General features: G+C 43.2%; 1 non-coding gene across 1 annotated transcript; it reads right to left on the bottom strand.

The window, feature by feature from the left end:
* Window positions 1-17,138: 17,138 nt before the first annotated feature.
* Window positions 17,139-17,266, bottom strand: LOC117197626 (small nucleolar RNA SNORA27). Its single transcript, XR_004478346.1, has one exon. It is a non-coding gene; the product is annotated as a small nucleolar RNA SNORA27 (small nucleolar RNA).
* Between the last annotated feature and the right edge of the window lie 2,865 nt (window positions 17,267-20,131).

Here is a 20,131-nt window from a genome sequence, read left to right as displayed (position 1 = left end):
TATGTATATGTTTAACTGATTCACTTTGTTATAAAGCATAAACTAACACACCATTGTAAAGCAATTATACTCCAATAAAGATGTTAAAAAATATATATATACAAAGTTTTCAATGAAAATTCTGTGAAGACACTCTAAAAATATCATTAGTGCAAATCCATTTGTGATTCAAATCCTTCTTTAAAAATTTTTTTGTTGGGCTTCCCTGGTTGCTCAATGGTTAAGAATCCACCTGCCAATGCAGGGGACACGGGTTTGAACCCTGGTCTGGGAAGATCCCACATGCTGCGGAGCAACTAAGCCCGTGTGCCGCAACTACTGAGCCTGTGCTCTAGAGCCTGCGAGCAACAACTACTGAAGCCTGCACACCTAGAGACCGTGCTCTGCAACAAGAGAAGCCACCACAATGAGAAGCTCGCGCACCGCAACAAAGAGTAGCCCCCACTCACTGCAACTAGAGAAAGCCCACGCGCAGCAACGAAGACCCAGTGCAGGCAAAAATAAATAGTAAATAAAGTAATTAAAAAAATTATTTTATTGAAGTATAGTTGATTTACAATGTGGTGTTCATTTCTACTGTACAGCAAAGTCATTCAGTTATACAAATATATATATACACATTCTTTTTCATATTCTTTTCCATTATGGTTTATCACAGGATATTGAATATAGCTCCCTGTGCTATACAGTAGGACCTTGTTGTTTATCCATTCTATATATAATATCAGTAGTTTGCATCTGCTAATCCCAAACTCCCTATCCATCCCTCCCTCAGCCCCCATCCCCTTTGACAACCACCAGTCTGTTTCTATGTCTGTGAGTCTGTTTCTGTTTCTGTGAGTCTGTTTCTGTTTCGTAGATAAGTTCATTTGTGTCATATTTTAGATTCCACATATAAGTGATATCATATGGTATTTGTCTCTCTTTCTGATTTACTTCACTTAGTATGATAATCTCTATCTAGGTCTATCCATGTTGCTGCAAATGACATTATTTCATTGTTTTTGATGGCTGAGTGGTATTCCATTGTATATATATACCACATCTTCCTTATCTGTTCATCTGTTGATCGACATTTACGTTGTTTCCATTTCTTGGCTATTGTGAATGGTGTTGCTATGAACATAGGCTGCATGTATCTTTTTGTATTATAGTTTTGTCTGGATACATGCCCAGAAGTGGGATTGCTGGGTCATATGGCAACTCTGTTTTTAGTTTTTTGAGGAATCTCGACACTGGTTTCTATAGTGACGACACCAATTTACATTCCCACCAACAGTGTAGGAGGGTTCCCTTTTCGCCACACGCTCTCCAGCATTTGTTATTTCTAGACTTTTTAATGATGGCCATTTTGACTGGTGTGAGGTGATACTTCATGATAGTTTTGATTTGCATTACTCTAATAATTAGCGATGTTGAACATCTTTTCATGTACCTGTTGGTCATCTGTATGTCTTCTTTGGAGAAGTGTCTATTTTGATCTTCTGCCCATTTTTTGATTGGGTTGTTTGTTTTTTGTTACTGAGTTGTATGAGCTGTTTGTATATTTTGGAAATTAAGCCCTTGTTGGTCACATGTGATTCAAATTCTTGAGAACAAATAATTGGTGAAACTCAAAGAAGAACCAGTTGAAAATTATTGCTTTTGCATTTTCCTGAAATCTAAGCCATCGAAGGCATAACTCAAGATTGGTGGGGGTGGAGCGTTTTGGGGGCAGTCAAGAAGAAGAGCAGTCTTGTGTGTAGCAAAGGAGAGACGATTCCCTCAGGATAGGAAAGGCTGGAGATCAGAGGGTGAAGGTGTGTCAGGGACCTCAGAGGAGATGGTTGGTGGTGGCTTGAGGTCTCCAGTCTCCAGGACTGAGCAAAGATTTGGTGCCTCACCTGTGGGATGGAAGGCAAGAGCTTCAAGGGACCACATGAGCTTGGATCTGAGAATACCACAGTAACTACCATAGACTCAGGGTAAGGGAATTTCGCTCCATTTTCCAGGCACTTCCCAAGCCTCACAGATTCTAGGGCGAAAATGACTGATACTGAATTTTTCCAGTCCATTGGGATGGGCCTCAATTCCAAATTAAGTTGACCTAAATAGAGTGGAATTTCCATTGCACCTGAGTTTGTGGACTGAAGTTCATTCCCACTATGCTCTGCAGTTTTCTTCAATCTCTCTCTCTATCCTAAATGAAAAGCAATGTAATTAACTTATGTGCATCAGAGCATAGGTGTTTATAGAACAGTGGGGTAATAGATGTGGAAACACTTTGAAAAGTTATAAACACTGAATAAATGGAAAGGGAGAAATAGTAATGCCCTGCTCAGAATGAAAACCTCTATCTCATTAATCCAGAAAGCTCCAATATACCTGAGATCTGGCAAAACTACAGCAAGTAATTCTCTTTAATAGTGTGTGATCAACAATACTCTCTTGAATTGTTTAATATCTTTTATCATCAGAGGTTCCTGCAGAGTAGGAACTAGTAAGCAGCCCAGCTAAATAGGTCACCACTGTTGTATTATGATTTTTGTTAAACAGGAAGGAAGAGAGGGAAGAAAGAAGGACAAAAAAATTGCTTTCTCTACCTCCTTCCTGAAATTCTACCTTGCATCCTTATGATGTAAACACTCCTGAGGAGAGTAGGCTAGGGTAAGAGTAAGCTGTTATCAATCATTTGTATTTACATTCAGCTCTTTCATAGGATGGAGCAGATTTGCTGGAAAGACTAAACCCTGTAAACAGTTAGAGGAAGCTCCCTGCTAGGGCAAAGCACCTCCCCTCCCCCCAAATAATTTAGGGTGATGAGAATAGACTTGGGTGACTTTGCAGTCTGGCTCAGGGCATTCTCATCAGTACCAGACAAATCTGCTTTTGATGCAGGTGGTAATTTGGTAATTTCTACAAGAAATGGTTCAGATTCTCGCCCTGCACTCCAGAGTTTCAAGCTTCAATCTTCCAAGAGTTTAATTTTTAGAGAGTCATTTGTTTTTTTGCCGGGAGGCATTCTTTAGGTTGGCAGCCAGGCTCACTTGAGCACGGGCAATGCTGCACGTCGCAGTGCCCTATCCAAACGGAAAGAAGTCCAGAGGAAACATTAATCAGGTGTGAATCTCACAGATGAGAGAATTGTGAGGGGTGGCGGGGTAGCGGAGGAACAGCATCTGTCTAGCGTTTGCTGGATCACTGAGCCCAGGAGGATGGGTTGCCTGGCAGCTCCCAGTCACTTCAGCCAGTGCTAGGCAACAAGATGCAATCTGCCAGCTGCAGCTCATCCGTGTTTTCTCCTGGTTTTTAGAAGATGTGGGTATTTCAGAAGCGTCTAATTAGCTTTGATCTCATTCACTTTACTGTCTGCATCAGGTATCCTCTCTTCGTCTCGCTTCTACCCCCACCCCACTGTCTGACGTTCAGATTCTCTTCCCACATGGAAGGGGACCCAAACCTTGCAGGGAAATTTCATGCATTTCAGAGAACAGGAAAATGAGAATTTGTCACTTGGGTTACATTAGGCATTTCCCACTTTTCATTCAGCCAGCGCTCTGCGGTCATTTTCAAGGCTTCTTACTGACACGCAAATTGTTCGATGAACAAAGACAAATTCAATGATGGATACTAAGGAAACCAGGACCCATATTGTATTATGTGAGCAGCCATTCTACTACCTTCTTGCTCCTCCACTGAAGGGAGAGAAGAGGATGTGGTGGTGCCGGGCTTGTCTGATTTCTGTGGCCAGTTGTCTTCATTGTGTACTTTCTATGTGTTAACCCTTTTTTGCTGCTTAATTCTCATGATAATTATTATTATTTCTGTTTCACAGTTGAGGAAACGGAGGCTCAGGAAGTCCAAGTCTCCAAGACACATAGTTTCTTAGTGATTCTAAGTGTCACCTTGGTGCCTCCCCAGAGTTGTTGAGACATGTTTCTGCTCATTGGGAAAACTCTAATCTAGTTGAAAAACCTGTAGTGATTCTGAAATATATATATGTTTAAATCTGAGAACATATGTAATTGAGAGGGATTCAGGAAAGTGGAAATCTGTGGTTGGGCATCTTGCAGAGGACGAGCCTGGAAAAAGCCTTAAAGGAGCCAGGAGGGGGTTTCAGGCTCTCCTGAATCTTCTTCCAGTGAAGCCACTGAAGGGCAGTGCATCTTTGGATTTTGCAGGCCAGTGTTTGTCAGATGGCAGTGCAAAAACTGGAGACCAAGGGGAACCTAGATTGTACTCTACCCTCTGTTTTGGTTGAACTTAAACTCACAGGTTCACAAGTCCTGGTATGCATGGGTCTTCATCCACATCCACCTCTGCAGGCAGTCCTGGGGCTGAACAAACTGCCACCTATCCAGAAACTGGGTTGAAAATGGGATAAATATTAATCCCTCCTGGCACTGAAGTGCCCAATTCCCCAAAGAGGAATTACAAAACAAACAGGGGAAATCAAGTGACTCAGAGAGCAGAAAGGAGGAAAATAAGAATCAGCTTGGTTCAAGGTCAAAATAAAGAAGATGAGAATTTACATATGTATGAACTCTCTCTTCATTTTTAGAATAGCCCACTCAAAAGTTCGTTGCTTCTGGAAAGGAGTTTTATGACATTTGAATGCTCTAATCCCTGGGCACCCTCCCGTACACGCGTGCGCGCGCGCGCGCACACACACACACACACACACACACACACACACACACACACACACTATGGCTTTGTTAAGCTATTGATTCTCAGACCATCTATAAAGGGTATTATGTAGGGCAGTGATCTTAAACTTTAATATGCATACAAAGCATCTTGTCAAAATTCAGATTCTTGAATGAGGTGAGTAGATTGATGGTGGGACCCAAGGGTCTGCATTTCTAAAAGCTCCCAGGTGGTATTGATGCTGTGGTCCAAGCACCACACTTTGAGTAGCAAAACTGTCAGGGCTTCCTGATTAGAGTAAGACATTGGGCCAGAGGACCTCACAGGTCCTTTCTGGCTGTTATTTAAAATCAGAGTATGATTTAAACCAAAACCATCAAAGGTACACAAATTGACAGATTCACTAAATTTCACTCTCTTTGTTCTCTGAAAAATTCCCTGTCAGCATAACCTAATTTTCTCTCCTAGCAGCAGTGAGGTTTGAGTGACATCATGTATAGAATCTCTCTGAATCTTTACCACAGCTCTTTGCAGTAGCAGTTACTACTTTTATGTTCAAGGTGAGGAAATTGATAGGAAGTGCTGAAGTCAGGGCTACAACCCGGATCATTTGCCTTCAAGCCCTGAACTGTACACCTCTAAACCACGTATAAACACCTCACAGACCCTTGAGAAGGTGAGAGGGAGCAGGTGTTTATAAACTCAGCTGTGACCAGTCTGCTGGGGTTGTAGCAGATACTTTGGGCTGGGATGTGGGTTGCAGAAAGAGGCAGTGTTGGATCAGTCAGCTCTGGGGAAAGAGAGGAGGTTGTGTTCAATGTGACCCTCTCCACCTGGTGCCCCCTTTTTTTGCCTTCCCTTCATGTCCACTCCCTACACAGCCGCACACAGGCAGGCTGCACTCAGTCTTGTCATGGGGGGCCTGGCCTGGTGGGCCCAGAGGAATAGGACTGGAGTCCGTTTGGAATGAGATATATTTAGTTTATCAATTTCCTTGTTCCAGAAGTAATTTAAAGACATTAATAACAATATGCACTTCCTCTATCACCCTTTCCAGGGTAGCTGGGAAGATTTTTGAGAAGAGATTGTTCAAGGACAGGATTTCTAACAGTGGAGTTTGAGAGATTTTCATTTGTGTGCATGGGAAGGGGGCGTGAATGGTGGAGGGAGAGTATCAAGGAGGGAACATCTCTGCCCACAGGTGTTCAAATCCATCCTCAACCGTGCCAGCCCAGGTTAGGGGAGAAGCCAGGGCTTCCACTCAGCACCACTATGTACCATTGCTTTTGAAAGGTGCTTGACACCATTAAAAAAAATAAAGTCATATTAGCTGAGTTTATTCAACTGGGTTTGGAAATGGCCATCCAGTATGAACACAGGCTGTGGAGAAGTAAACAATGATTAATAGCAATGTCTGCTGGGCTGCTCAAGGGACCTTTATTACATTTTATCTAACAGCCTCCTCAATGGTCTAGAAGAGGTAGATGCTAACAGAACTTTAATTAAATTCATGGTGGATATTAAATTGGGAGTGATTGTGAATTTCAGGGAAGGCAGGCAACCTAAGAGGATGTGAGAAGTAGAAGATAAAATCCAGCATTCACAGGTGAAAGAAATGCCTTTGAAACATGAATGGAAATAACCGGGGCTTCAGGGGTTGGCGTATTGTGTGTCCAACACTGTCCTGGGTGCTTTGGAGCTGTTAGTTCATTTGTTCTTTCCATTAACACCTTGGGATAGGTGCTGTTGTAGTTCTCATCTTGCAGGTAAGGAGACTGAGGCAGGAAGAGGTGAAGTGGTTTGCACATGGCACACAGGTGACAAGTGGTCTAGAAATTAAAAAAAAAAATCCCCTTCAGTCTTTCTGTCTTGTATTTCTTTTCCTCTGGGGTTACAAGGCAGTAGTAAAACCATGCCTTAAAAATGTTTCTGGTTATTTGGTTTTAGTGGAAATGTGTATTTTGTGTATTAGCCTAAGGATAACCTATTTAAAGACATGCTTTTCAAACAGAGATGTTCTTAGTATCCATTTCATTACTGTCATGAATTTGGGCATCCAATCAGCCTTCTCTGAAAGGGGCAGCCAACCTGGGCTCTGCCCATCAGAAAGCATGCTGTGTGAGTGAGGTCCTGATGTGCTTTGCTACTGCCGCGTCACTGAGCTTCTAGATGAGCGCCCGCACTCAGGAGACATTTAAGAAATAATTATTAACTGCATTTCTATTAGGCTGCATTGATTTCACCTCAGCTTTCATTCGGAATTCAGAAAGCATTAGGTAGTGGTTTTAATGGCAGAGAGAAGGGCTGTGGATGCCAGGTAGTGACCACTTCTGCTCCGTGCGCTTAGAGGTTTGACCTGTGGCACAATTGCCGTTTCTAATATGTAACCCCGGCAAGGAACTTACCACGGTGTCCCTGCCCATGACGAGGCCTTTTGGCTGTGCTCTCTCTCCTGCCTTCACAGGGTTGGGAGAAGCAAACGAGTGGAGGGCTAAGGAGGAATCTGTCAACTATGAGCCGCAGCACACATGCTACTTGTCATCATACAGCTAGGACCTTACACGGTGTTATCAAATTTCATATCATCCCAGGCCACTGTTTGGAAAACAGTTAAGCTAGTTCAACCACTCAAATAAATTTACTCTAACACTGAGAGAGGCCAAGATAGTGTGGCTCATCACTTAAGAACACATGGCAACAGACGATGCTTTCTTTCCAGGTGAACTTGGTAATCTTTGGGGCTGGGGCCCAGGAATGTTGCTCTTAAAATGGCTCTGTGTGATTGTCATGCTCTGCCAGGTTTGAGAATAATGACAAGTTCACAAGTAAAACTGCTTCCTAAGGGGATAGGAGGGAGGGGTAGGGCTTGGAGAACAAGTGGCCAGAAGGCAAGCAAGTGGCCAAAGGATGACAAGGGTTGGGGAATTCTGGGGAACCTTGATTTTTAGAGGGGTAGAGGTCATAGGAAACGGTGTCAAAGTCAAGGTCAGGGTGAATGCAGAGCCTCCCATTGCCCAGCTGAGGGCCAGTTGGGTGTTTAGCGTCTGTATCGGCAGTGGAGTGAAATCAGTAATTGCTAGTTCTGGTAACTAAAGATCATCTTGCAAATAGAGGGGAGTTGTTTCTAAGGTCAGCTTTCAGCCATTGATGGAGCTCCTTCTATACCTAGAGTTGTTAACTAGTCCCCTTTCCATTGTACACTCTGACCCATCCATTTCCACAAGACCAGCAGTAGGTATAAATTCATTGATTCAACAATTATTGGTTGAGCACCTACTATGTGCCAGGCCCTCTTTGAGGCCCTGGGAATTCAATAGGGAGCAAAAGAGACATGGTCCCTGCCCTCTTAGAGCTCATGAATAACATAATCAGACAAATGCATATAAAAAAATTTTTAAGTCTGTACATGGAGGAAAAAGTCTATATAATCATGGAGGAAATATCTAAGGACCATGAGAGTTTATAGAAGGGTCTGCTGTGGTGAAAGTGTCTGTGATGGAGCTCGTAAAGAAGGACGTTCAAGCTGGTATTGAAGGACTGTTAGAAGCTGACCGGGTGGGAGGGGGTGGGGGAAAGAGTGTTCTGGGCAGAGGAAGAACCTGTGCAAGGTGTTGGAGAGTGAGGGATACGTCACAGGAAGAACATCATGGCTGCAAACAGAGATGCAAGGTGTCCAGCGGCTGAATGGAGGCCTGGCAGGGCCCACACGCAGGGCCTCATAGGCTGAGATCAGTGTATGGGTCTCCATCCTAAGGGAAATGGGAGATGCTGGAGGTTCTTAAAGGAAATGTGGCGGTAGTGGGGGTGGAGTATTTGTTTGTGTGTGTGTGTGTGTGTGTGTGTGTGTGTGTGTGTGAGAGAGAGAGAGAGAGAGAGAGAGAGAGACTGTATTAGTGTGCTCGGGCTGCCATAACAAAATACCACAGACTGGGAGGCTTAATCTCACGGTTCTGGAGGCTGCAAGTCTGAGATCAGGTTGTCAGCAGGATTAGTTTCTCCCGAGGCCTCTCTCCTTGGCTTGTAGATGGCTATTTTCTCCCTTTGTTCTCACATGGTCTTTCCTCTGTGTGTGTCTGTGTCCTTATGTCCTCTTCGGACACCAGTCATATTGGATTAGGGCCCACCCTCATGACCTCGTTTTACCTTAATTACCTCTTTAAAGGCCCTATTTCCAAATACAGTCATATTCTTGAGGTCCTGGGCATTAGGACTTCAATGGAGGAATTGGGGAGGAGGGAGCATAATTCAGCCCATAACAGAAGTGTAAGCAGATTTCTGTTTTGTTTTTTTGGTGTTTTTTTTGCGGTACGCGGGCCTCTTACTGTTGTGGCCTCTCCCATTGCGGAGCACAGGCTCCGAACGCGCAGGCTCAGCGGCCATGGCTCACGGGCCCAGCCACTCCGTGGCATGTGGGATCTTCCCGGACTGGGGCACGAACCCGTGTCCCCTGCATCGGCAGGCGGACTCTCAACCACTGCGCCACCAGGGAAGCCCACAGATTTATGATTTAAAAGGCTTCTCTGGCTCCTGGATGGAGAATGAGTGAAGGAACAAGACTGAAAGCAAGAGGCCAGATGAAGCTCCTGTGGTGGCCCAGGCTTGGTTTATGTCTCACACTGTGACACCTAACACCTGTCCCAGGCACTGTTTCCACCCTCTGTCCTGTCTCCTATTATGACTTTATTGCATTTTCATGCAGAATATTCTAATGCTATGAAAATCTAAACACTGCTTTACAAGCTATACTTTTTTAAATGGTCAAATGAGGTACTACAAAGTTTTACATTGGAGCAGTACCTCTGAGATTGAGTTTTAAAAAAAAGCAAAAACAAAACCAAAAAATTCCCCAGTCATTTAAAGGCAAAAGGGAATCATTTTGTAACTTAATTATGAAAACATTAGATAAGTGAAATCATTTTATATTATTGCATTTTTGCTGAAATGTCACTTGAAATAAAAATAAATGAACAGATATTAGCTATTCTTTAAAATATACTTATCTGACTTGTCAGAGTTTCAGAGAATGAAAGATGAGAGAAAATTATGTTATTTAGCTATTGAAAATTCATTTTATTTCCCTAGTACTTGATAATATAAAAAAATCTGGAATGGCAAATCAGAACAAATCACAATCATCTCCCAATTCAAATAATAATCATCATCATCACTTATTCATCATAAGGAAATGATTTTTAAAGCTTTAAAAGGCAGCAGTATTGAAGAAGCACATCCAGAAAATAAGCCGTGGCCCAATGGAGAAAATGACAGATATCACAGTTGTTAGTCGTTCAGCAATGTGTATTTTGTACTCACTGTGTGCAATGGCCAATCTCAAATGTGGTGCTGGGCCACCTGCATTAGAATCACCTGGAAAATGGGTCGAAATGCAAATTCTTGGGCCTCATCGCAGGTCAAACCCAAACATCTGGTCAAAAGGCTGAGGCATCTACAACCCTAGGACATCATAAATCACTACAGGTGATTCTTAAGCCCGGCAAGTTTGAGGGCCACTATCAGAGATAAATGTATGTTGTGCTATGTGGGTGGAAAAAGGGAAGTCAGTTCCACGTGTCTGCCCTAAAGATTTACTATTGGGTGGGGAAGCCTACTTGCAAACATGAAATCATAAGGAAACACACCATAGCATGGAATTTCTTGACTTCAAGAGAACACCACTGTCGTTTAGCCTAATCCTTTCACTTTGCAATGAGCAACTAACACTGAGAGGACTGACCAAGCCAGGGCCATGCTTGGGGGACGTCCTGGGGTGAATCTCAGCCTCTGGTTCAGCATTTGGTCCACTCTGTGGTGACACGTTGACCCCTACCCTCTCACTGCCTCTAATACCTTCAGACGGATACACAGCACATGGTCTTACAAAGAGGGGGGTTGGTTTCTACTTAAGATGCTTGGTTTTGTTCTTTAAGGGGACACATAATCCTTGCTCTTTTTCAACTTTGAAATAATAAAATCATGGAAACATTCTGCAAAGCATGGCCCTGGGAAAAGCTCACCATCTGTGCTGGTTGTTGACAACATGGACTGGGGAAAAAAAAAAAAAAAAAAGGTCACCCAGGCAGTGCTCATGCCTGTTGAGCTTTGCTGATTCCTGGAACTCTGAAGTCGTGTCCTGGAATTAATTTTTAACTTATCTAGGTATGTTTCTTAAATAAAATTTTGATCTTGCTTAGGAAAAAAAATAAAGGGTTCAGAGATTATTTTGTCCTAAAAGATTGAGGGAGGGGTTTACTATCATTAAGGATGCAAAATGTTTTATGAAAGAACCAGAGAAGAAATAATTATATTACACTGTGAGGGATTTAAGCTCTAAAGAAGGGAACTGCTGCCAGGAAGAAAGTGTTGCCCTCTCCTTATCCGATGGACTTTGAAGACAAATGGATTATCCCCTTTTCTTTCTTTCTTTCTTTTTCTTTAATCCAAGACCATGGCTTCCATCATCCTCTACATTCTGAAGTCCTCCAAATCCTAACTCTCAGCTCCTACTGCACCACAGATGTGGTGGAGATCTTCTCCTCACCTTTCGGTCCCTTGGTGTAAGGTGTACAAAGTTCCCTGGTGGCAGATATGGTTGAAAGTTCAGTGGGACTCTTGCTGTGTCCAACAGCAAGTTTATCCCCCTTAAAGAGCCAGAACCTGCTAAACTGCCGAGCTCAGAGATGCAGGAATGAGAAGCAGAACTTTCCCATGTGGTAATAAGTGGAGCCAATCCTGCTCACATCCCTTGGTTTCTGGATCCATGTTTTTTTTGTACTGGGGACAAATCAGTATACACTGGTCACTGGCTTAGCATGTGTACAGTGTCCTGCAGAACGCACTGCATCCTAACTGTCTGCTCAGCTGTTCCTCCAGCAGATAATTCTGTCCCTCTGTTAGGCCAGCCGCTTCTGGGTGATGTGATATGTAAGAGACCAGTGGGTCCCCTGGTCAGGTGCCCTCTGCCACATCTCTTTGTTGTAAAGTGGGGCTGCTGCTGATTGTGGGCTGCAGTGTTATGAGGGCTGTGAGAATGTGGATCAGAACTCTGGAGCCGTTCGATAGGGGTGCTAACTGAGGGTCTGTGAGCAAGAAAGGCAAATTCGCATTAGCATATGTCAGTTCTGTCAAGAGGAATCACACCGCATAGAAGGGGTGCCATATAGTTTCTCCCAAGGCTCTGGCTGGTCTCCTTGAGGGAAGGTGTCACCTTGGGGCCCAGCGTTGGCTCGTTTTGCTGCCGGTGGCCAGATCAGCTTTGGCAAGACGGAGGCCAGGGTGTTGGGCCCATGCATGGCCTCCACCCCTGCCCCATGCTACTCCATTCATTCACATGACTATTGGGTCAGTACAATAAATACGTAAATATTTAAAATTCCCTCATTTTAATTGCCAAATACAGTAAATATTTATAACTCAGATAATCAAAGCTCTTGGGGTTCTCCATAATTTTTAAGAGTGTAAAGAGGTCTTGAGACCAGAATGTTTGAGAATCACTGCCCTAGACCAGTCACTGTGTCTCTGATTGGTCAGAGATTCTGGGTTGTGTGCCTGTCCCCACCCAAGGGCTCTACCGGGGGCGTTGTTAGCCCCCTCGAAACTCTGTGGACTGTGAATGGGGGACAAGTGGCTCCCCAAAAGGATATCTAGGAGCCATTGTCAACAAAAGGGGGAGTGCATACTGTGCCCCAAACAAAACCAAACAATAGGTGCTGAGTCTACCACATTAAGGATCTTGGTTGCAGTGCTACTGAACCCTCAGGGCGTGGTACCATGTAGCACAATTTTGTTCAATGACTAAATGAATTAATGAAGGAAGGAATGAATGAAGAGTGGATGAGTAAATGAACGAGTGAATGAGTGAGTGAACAAAGGCTGGAGAACGATCCAGATAACCTCTTGAGGTCTTTCTAACCCCGTGGTTTTATACACCTCCTGTGGAATAACATTCTGAAGGTTGTGTGTTTGTGTATGTGTTACATTAAGCAGGTAGGAGGATAGTGACCATGACTTGGAGGTGTCACTTTCAAGCCCCCACAGCCAAAGGGGCACTGAGAAGATCAGACCAGGGTAACCTAAAATGCGTGGGAAGATGGAGCAGCAGCAGCTCCTCCCCTGCCTGGTCAAGACACAGGTGGGTCAATCAGAAAGCTGAAATGCTGGTGGGGAGAAGGTGGGCAACCCGATGCTGCTCTGAAGGGGAGGCCTAGGAGTTCATAGGTAAGGGACAAGGTTGCATATGATACTTAAAGATGACATGGCCGGTCCATGGGACACTGAGCTGCAGTCATGCATTTAGGAGCAGCTGCTGCTTGGGAGTGACCAGGAATGCTGTCTGTGTACCTGAATGTAAGATACACATTTAGGGATGCCATTACAGAGACTCAGTAAAGAGCTCAACTCAGAGCCCTGCAGAACTGGATGGAAGTCAAACAGCTATGGGGCGGAGGGGGGGAAGTGACAGAAATGCTTTTAACAGGTAATTGCACTGGGGTGTGCCCAGGGCTGGGTGATACTGAAGTGAGTCAGAGGATTGTGTCAGCCAAGAAGGTTTAGTTGAGAGCGCTGATCACATCTGGGCTCCAAGCCCTGTGCTCCATGCCTCATTGGTGCTGCTGTTGGAACTCTGAGCAAGTCAGCACCATGTAGGTGTGGATTTCTCTTTCTTCTTAGAGAGAAGGGCTTTCTGGCTTCCAAATGCCTAAAATTGAAATGTCTGAAATTGGGAATTGCCAGCAAATTTATTGAAGCCTGGCAAAGTGTTTTGAAATTCTAGTAGGGACTTCCATCACCCAATACAGATGGGTGACTCGTCTTAATTGTAGGGATGGCTCACGTGACAGATGAACCCAAGAGGACTGGGAGTGGGGAGGTCTCAGGGGCCATGCTCTGACAACACGGTTTCTGCATCCCACCTGGGGGGCTTTGGAGCTTGATAACTGGGATGTGCAGTGAGATAAAGAGATTTCTCACCTTGATCTGTCCTCAAGGAAAAAGCTTTTAAGAATCATCCTATGGGGACTTCCCTGGCGATGCAGTGGTTAAGACTTTGCCTTCCAATGCAGGGGGTGTGGGTTCAATCCCTGGCCGGGGAGCTAAGATCCCACATGTCTCGTGGCCAGAAAACCAAAACATAAAACAAAAGCAATATTGTAAAAAATTTAATAAAGACTTTAAAAATGGTCCATATCAAAAAAATCTTTTAAAAAAAATCATCCTATGTTAGAACCTAAGAGGCATTATTAAAACTGAGTCTGGGGACTTCTCTGGTGGCACAGTGGTTAAGAATCCACCTGCCAGTGCAGGGGACACGTGTTTGAGCCTTGGTCTGGGAAGATCCCACATGCCTCAGAGCAACTACGCTGGTATGCCACAACTACTGAGCCTGCGTGCCACAACTACTGAAGCCCACACACCTAGAGCCCGTGCTTCACAGCAAGAGAAACCACCACAGTGAGAAGCCTGAGCACCTCAACGAAGAGTAGCCCCACTCACCGAAACTAGAGAAAGCCCGCACGCAGCAACGAAGACCCAACGCAGCCAAAAATAAATAAATAAATTTATTAAAAAAAACAAAACAAAAACTGAGTCTGTACATAGCAGCCTATAGAAACTTTATGTTTTCCAATCCCATGTCTTGGATTTTTATCATTTTCTTTGCATTTGATGAGCCACACTTATATGGGTAGGGAAAGTTTAAAGTAAAAATATGAAGAATAAAACAAGTCACTGGTAAGTCTACCTTTCATAGATAGCTATTAGTACCATTTTAGTGTGCATACCTATTTTTCTTGCTGTGCATTTTTTTTTTTTGCAGTACGGGGGCCTCTCACTGTTGTGGCCTCTCCCGTTGCGGAGCACAGGCTCCGACAGGCTCTGGATGCGCAGGCTCAGCGGCCATGGCTCACGGGCCCAGCCGCTCCGCGACATGTAGGATCTTCCCGGACCAGGGCACAAACCCGTGTCCCCTGCATCAGCAGGTGGACTCTCAACCACTGCGCCACCAGGGAAGCCCCTTGTTGTGCATTAAAATGGTAGCTGTATTGTTTTTTATTTTATTTTATTTATTTTAATTTTGGCTGTGTTTGGCACTGTTGCGGTGCGCGGGCTTCTCATTGTAGTGGCTTCTCTCATTGCAGAGCACGGGCTCTAGGTGCACGGGCTTCAGTAGTTGTGGCATGTGGGCTCAGTAGCTGTGGCGCATGGACTTAGTTGCTCCGTGGCAATGTGGGATCTTCCCGGACCAGGGATTGAACCTGTGTCCCCTGCATTGGCAGGCAGATTCTTAACCACTGTGCCACCAGGGAAGCCCAGTAATTGTATTTTAAATAAGCGAACAAACTGACAAAAAGATGATGAGGAAATATATACAAATGCACCCATTCGTAAAGCGAAAGCTATCTGGGAGATCAGTACCTCCATTGGAAGCATAACTGCTTGGAGGACAAGGCCTTTGAACTGGAATTTAGATTTTCAGTATAGAAGTGTCCTATATTCTCAAGTTACCTGTCAAAAAACAAAAACCAAAACCTCCGAAACAAAAAGGCCTTTTCTTTAGAATGATGGGTGTACAACTTTCTGTATGTATACATATGTATATTTTTAGAGGTAATAAAAGTTCACAGTCAAGAGCAGGGATGTATTATCTCACATGTTCAGGGTTGGGAAGGTTGAAGCCAACAGAATAGAATTAGATGAAACAGGCTGGTGGCAGTGAACAGCTGGCACCTGGACGTAGGGGATGGTGACTGAGAGAGAACATAAAGTGGAGGCTCAAAGGCGAGCACTTGTTAGAAATGCTAGGACTGAATAAACAGCATGTGGAGAGAAAAATAGGTTAAGAAACCTACATAGGGCCTTTTTTTTTTTAAATTGGAGTATAGTTGATTTGCAATGTTGTGTTAGTTTCAGGTGTACAGCACAGTGATTCAGATTTTATATATATATATATATATATATATATATGTACTAAAAAGATATACACACACACACACACACACACACACACACACACACACACACACACATATATATAAAATCCTTTTCAGAGTCTTTTCCCTTATAGGTTATTACAAAATATCAAGTGTAGTTCCCTGTCCTTTTTGGTTATCTATTTTATGTATAGGAGTGTGTATATGTTAATCTTAAACTCCTAATTTACTCCCCCCCTCACCTAAGTAGGGCCGTTGTTGGAAATGAAGAAATGAATGAGCAGGAAGGTACAACAGAGACAATAATTGATGGTCAGTGGCCTCCTCTGGCCTGTGATTTTACATGTGGTCCATCCTCATTAACACTTGTTATTGTAAATAATGACAATATTATTAATAATGATACCACTGAGAAGCAGAAGAATGCCGTCTGGGCCCCTGGGGATGCTGTGGGTTGGTGCCCTACTGTATTTGTGGGCATTTTCAAGTAACCCACAAGCACTTGTTCTGCCATTAAAGTCTAGTTAAGGGAGTGCAGACACTGGTAGGAAGGTAACTAAAACTTAGGCCATATGTGGTAGATGCCAGGTGATGGCTGCAAAGAGGTTCATGGTTGGGGGAGACCTTGTGGGCAGTGTAGTTCAAGGCAGGGACCCAAGCACACAGGCTCCTGCAGACAGAGGGAACCTGTACGGAAAGACATTTTGAAGAAAACAGATTTTGTTTCAGATTAAAGCATGAAAAAATGAAGGGAAGACTTGAGGCAGGAAGATGGGTTGCAGGATGAAGGAGAAATGCCAGGTGGAAGGTACAGAGGGCTTGTCTTCCAGAGGTGATGGCAGGGTTGGCAAGAAAGAAACACATGGAGGAATACACAGAAGCTGGTGGCTGATTGGATGCGGGGATCCAGAGAGAAGGTGTAATCAAAGGAGGCTCCAAGCCTGGGAGTCAGAGAGAACCACGTTCATCTTGGCAGAATAGATGCTAGTTTTGAAAATGAACTTCAGATGTGGCAAGTTCCAGGTGCCGGGAGGTGTCCCGGGGCAGGGTGAGGTCTGGCTGGTGTTTGGTGGTGGACAGTTCAGAGCTGCCTGGTGATGTGGGGGTCATGTGCATATAGGTCTTCGTAACTGAAAACTGAGAGTGGGTTCGGAGAGAAGGATGCCTGAGGAGAACCCCGGAGGGGTGTGCCTACAGCAAGTCTAGGAGAGAAAGCAGGAGCTTCGGTGGATAAGGACAGAGAAGGTGCCCTAACAGAGTGAGGCAGACCCAGGATGGCATGGTACAAAGAGCCAAGAGTTTCAAGGAGGAATGGGTGGGAGATGTGAATTGTTACAAAGAGATCTGAGAGAATCTAGACAAAACATTTCATAACATTCTGATTACAAACTGAGTTTTTGCTATAGTTCTTCACTACTGTTTTTTAAAAATAGACTCTTATTTTTAGAGCAGTTTCGGGGTCAAAGCAAAGCTGAGCACAGAGTACAGAGAGTTCCCATAACCCTCCTCCCCACACGTGCACGGCCCCCCCACTATCAGCATCCCCGCCAGAGTGGCATATTGGTCACATTTTTAAGAATTACAGCTTATTTCCTCCGACAGTTTACAAGACAAACACCCAGTTTGCTTGAGTTTTAAAAGGATATTTCCTTTGCCCCACTTGAATGACCAGTAAACGTATTTGTCACATTTGATGAACCTACACTGACACATCAGTGTCACCCAAACTCCATAGTTTAATTAGGGCTCACTCTTGGTGTTGTACGTTGTATGGGTTTTGACAAATGTATAATGAAATGACATGCATCTGTTGTTGTAGTATCATACAGAATAGTTATATTGCCCTGAAAATCCTCTGCATTCCACCTATTCATCCCTCCCTCTCCCCTTGCCGTTAGCAACTGACTGTCTCCAGAATTTTACCTTTTCCAGAATGTCGTATAGTCGGAATCATAGAGTATGTAGCCTTTTCAGGTTGGGCTTTTTCACTTAGTAATATGCATTTAAGGTTCCTCCAGGTCTTTTTTTGGCTTGATGCCTCATTTCTTTTTAGCACTAAAAAACATTTCCTTGTTTGCTGCACCACTATTTATCCATTTACCTACTGAAGGACATCTTAGTTCCTTCCAATTTTTTTTTTTCCTTCCAATTTTTGACAATTATGGATAAAGGTACTGTAAATGTACATGTACAGGTTTTATTTATTTATTTATTTATTTTTACTGTGACAGAATACACATGACAGAAAATGTACCATCTTAACCATTTAAAAATGTACAGTTTAGTGGTATTGAGGACATTCATATTGTGGTGCAAACACCACCACCACTCATTTTCAAATCCCTTCTCATCTTGTAAAACTGAAACTCCATACCCATTAAAGAGTAAATTCCCATTTCCCTTCCTCCAGCCCCTGACAACCAGCACTCTATACTTTCTGTCCCTATGATTTTGACAACTCTAAGTATCTCTTGTGAGCAGAATCACAGTATTTGTCCTTCTGTGTCTGGCTTATTTCCCTTAGCATAACATCCTCAAGATTCATCCATGCTGTAATGTATGCCAGAATTTCCTTCATTTTCAAGGCTGAATAATATTCCATTGTATGTCTACCACATTTTTTTTTTTTTTGCGGTACGCGGGCCTCTCACCGCCGTGGCCTCTCCCGTTGCGGAGCACAGGCTCCGGATGCCCAGGCCCAGCGGCCATGGCTCACGGGCCCAGCTGCTCCGCGGCACGCGGGTTTCCTCCTGGACTGGGGCACGAACCCGTGTGCCCTGCATCGGCAGGCGGACTCCCAACCACTGCACCACCAGGGAAGCCCTATACCACATTTTGTTTATCCATTCATCTGTCAATGGACACTTGGGTTTCTTCCACATTTTGGCTATTGTGACTAATACTACCATGAACACGACTATATATGTATCTCCTCAGGATCCTGCTTTCAATTCTTTGGGTACATACCTAGAAGTGGAATTGCTGGATCATATGGTGATTCCACGTGCAGGTTTTTGTGTGGACATGTTTTCAACTCATTTGGGTAAATACCAAGGAGCACAACTGCTCCATCATATGGTAAGAGTATGGTTCAGTTTTGTCAGAAACTGCCGAACTGTCTTCCAGAGTTTTGCATTCCTAATGGCATTTTGCATTCCTACCGAAAATATTGTGTTGCATTCCCACCAGCAACGAATGAAAGTTCCTGTTGCTCCACAGCCTCGCCAGCAAGTGTCTTGGGTTTTTGCCATTCAGATAGCTGTGGTGATATCTCATTGTTGTTTTAATTTTCAGTTTCCTAATGACATATGGTATTGAGCATCCTTTAATATGCTTATTTTCCATTTGTACATCTTTTTTGATGAGCCGCCTATTCAGATCTTTTGTCCACTTTTAAATCAGGCTGTTAGTTTTCTTACTGTTGAATTTTAAGAGTTGTTTTTTTTAAATTTTGGTCACAGTCCTCATATATCTTTTATTAAAAAGTCCAGATACATCTTTTACAAAGATATATCTTTTACAAAGATTTTCTCCCAGTCTACAGCTTGTCTTTTTCAAATATTTTGGGATTTTTCTGGCTATCTTTCTGCTTTTGATTTCTAGTTTAATTCCATTGTGGTCTGAGAGCAGATATTGCATGATTTCTATTCTTTTAAATTTGTTGTGTTTTATGGCCCAGAATGTGACCAACTTGCTGAATGTTCCATGTGAACTTGGGAAGAATGTGGGTTCTGTTGTTGGATGAAGTAGTCTATAGATGTCAATTACATCCAGTTGATGGATGGTGCTGTTGAGTTCAACTATGTCCTTACTGAATTTCTGCCTGCTGGATCTGTGCATTTCTGAGAGGGGGCATTGAAGTCTCCAACTATAATAGTGGATTCACCTGTTTTTCCTTGAGTTCTATCAGGTTTTGCTTCATGTAGTTTGACACTGTTGTTAGGCACATACACATTAAGAATTGTTATATCTTCTTGGAGAATTGACCCCTTTCTCAGTATGCAATGTCCCTCTTTAACCCTGATAACTCTCCTTGCTCTGAAGTCTGCTGTGTCTGAAATTAATATAGCTACTCTAGTTTTCTTTTGGTTAGTGTTAGCATGCTATGTTTTTTCCATCAAATCTCTGTGTTTTAATTGGTGTATTTGGACCACTGATGTTTAAAAAAGTGACTATTGATATAGTTGGATTAAAGTCTACCATATTATTACTGTTTTCTATTTGTTGCTCTTGTTCTTTGTTCCTATTTTTGTTTTCTACTTTTAAAAATGCCTTTTTTGGTTTTAACTGGGTATTGTATATGATTCCACTTTCTCTTTTTTCTTAGCATATCAATTATACTTATTTTTGTAGTTTTTTAGTGGTTTTCCTAGAGTTTGCAGTATACATTTACAACTAATCCAAGTCAACTTTCAAATAACACTACTGCTTCACAGGTGGTGCAAGGACATTATAATAACAAAGTATTCACAATTCTTCCCTCCAATTCTTGTATCATTTCTGCCATTCATTTCACTTATATACAAGTTATAATCATCCAATACACTGTTACTGTTATTATTTTGAACAAACTGTTA

The sequence above is a fragment of the Orcinus orca genome, chromosome 18 (assembly GCF_937001465.1).
Source record: "Orcinus orca chromosome 18, mOrcOrc1.1, whole genome shotgun sequence".
NCBI lineage: Eukaryota > Metazoa > Chordata > Mammalia > Artiodactyla > Delphinidae > Orcinus > Orcinus orca.
This window is presented reverse-complemented; position numbering and strand designations above follow the sequence as displayed.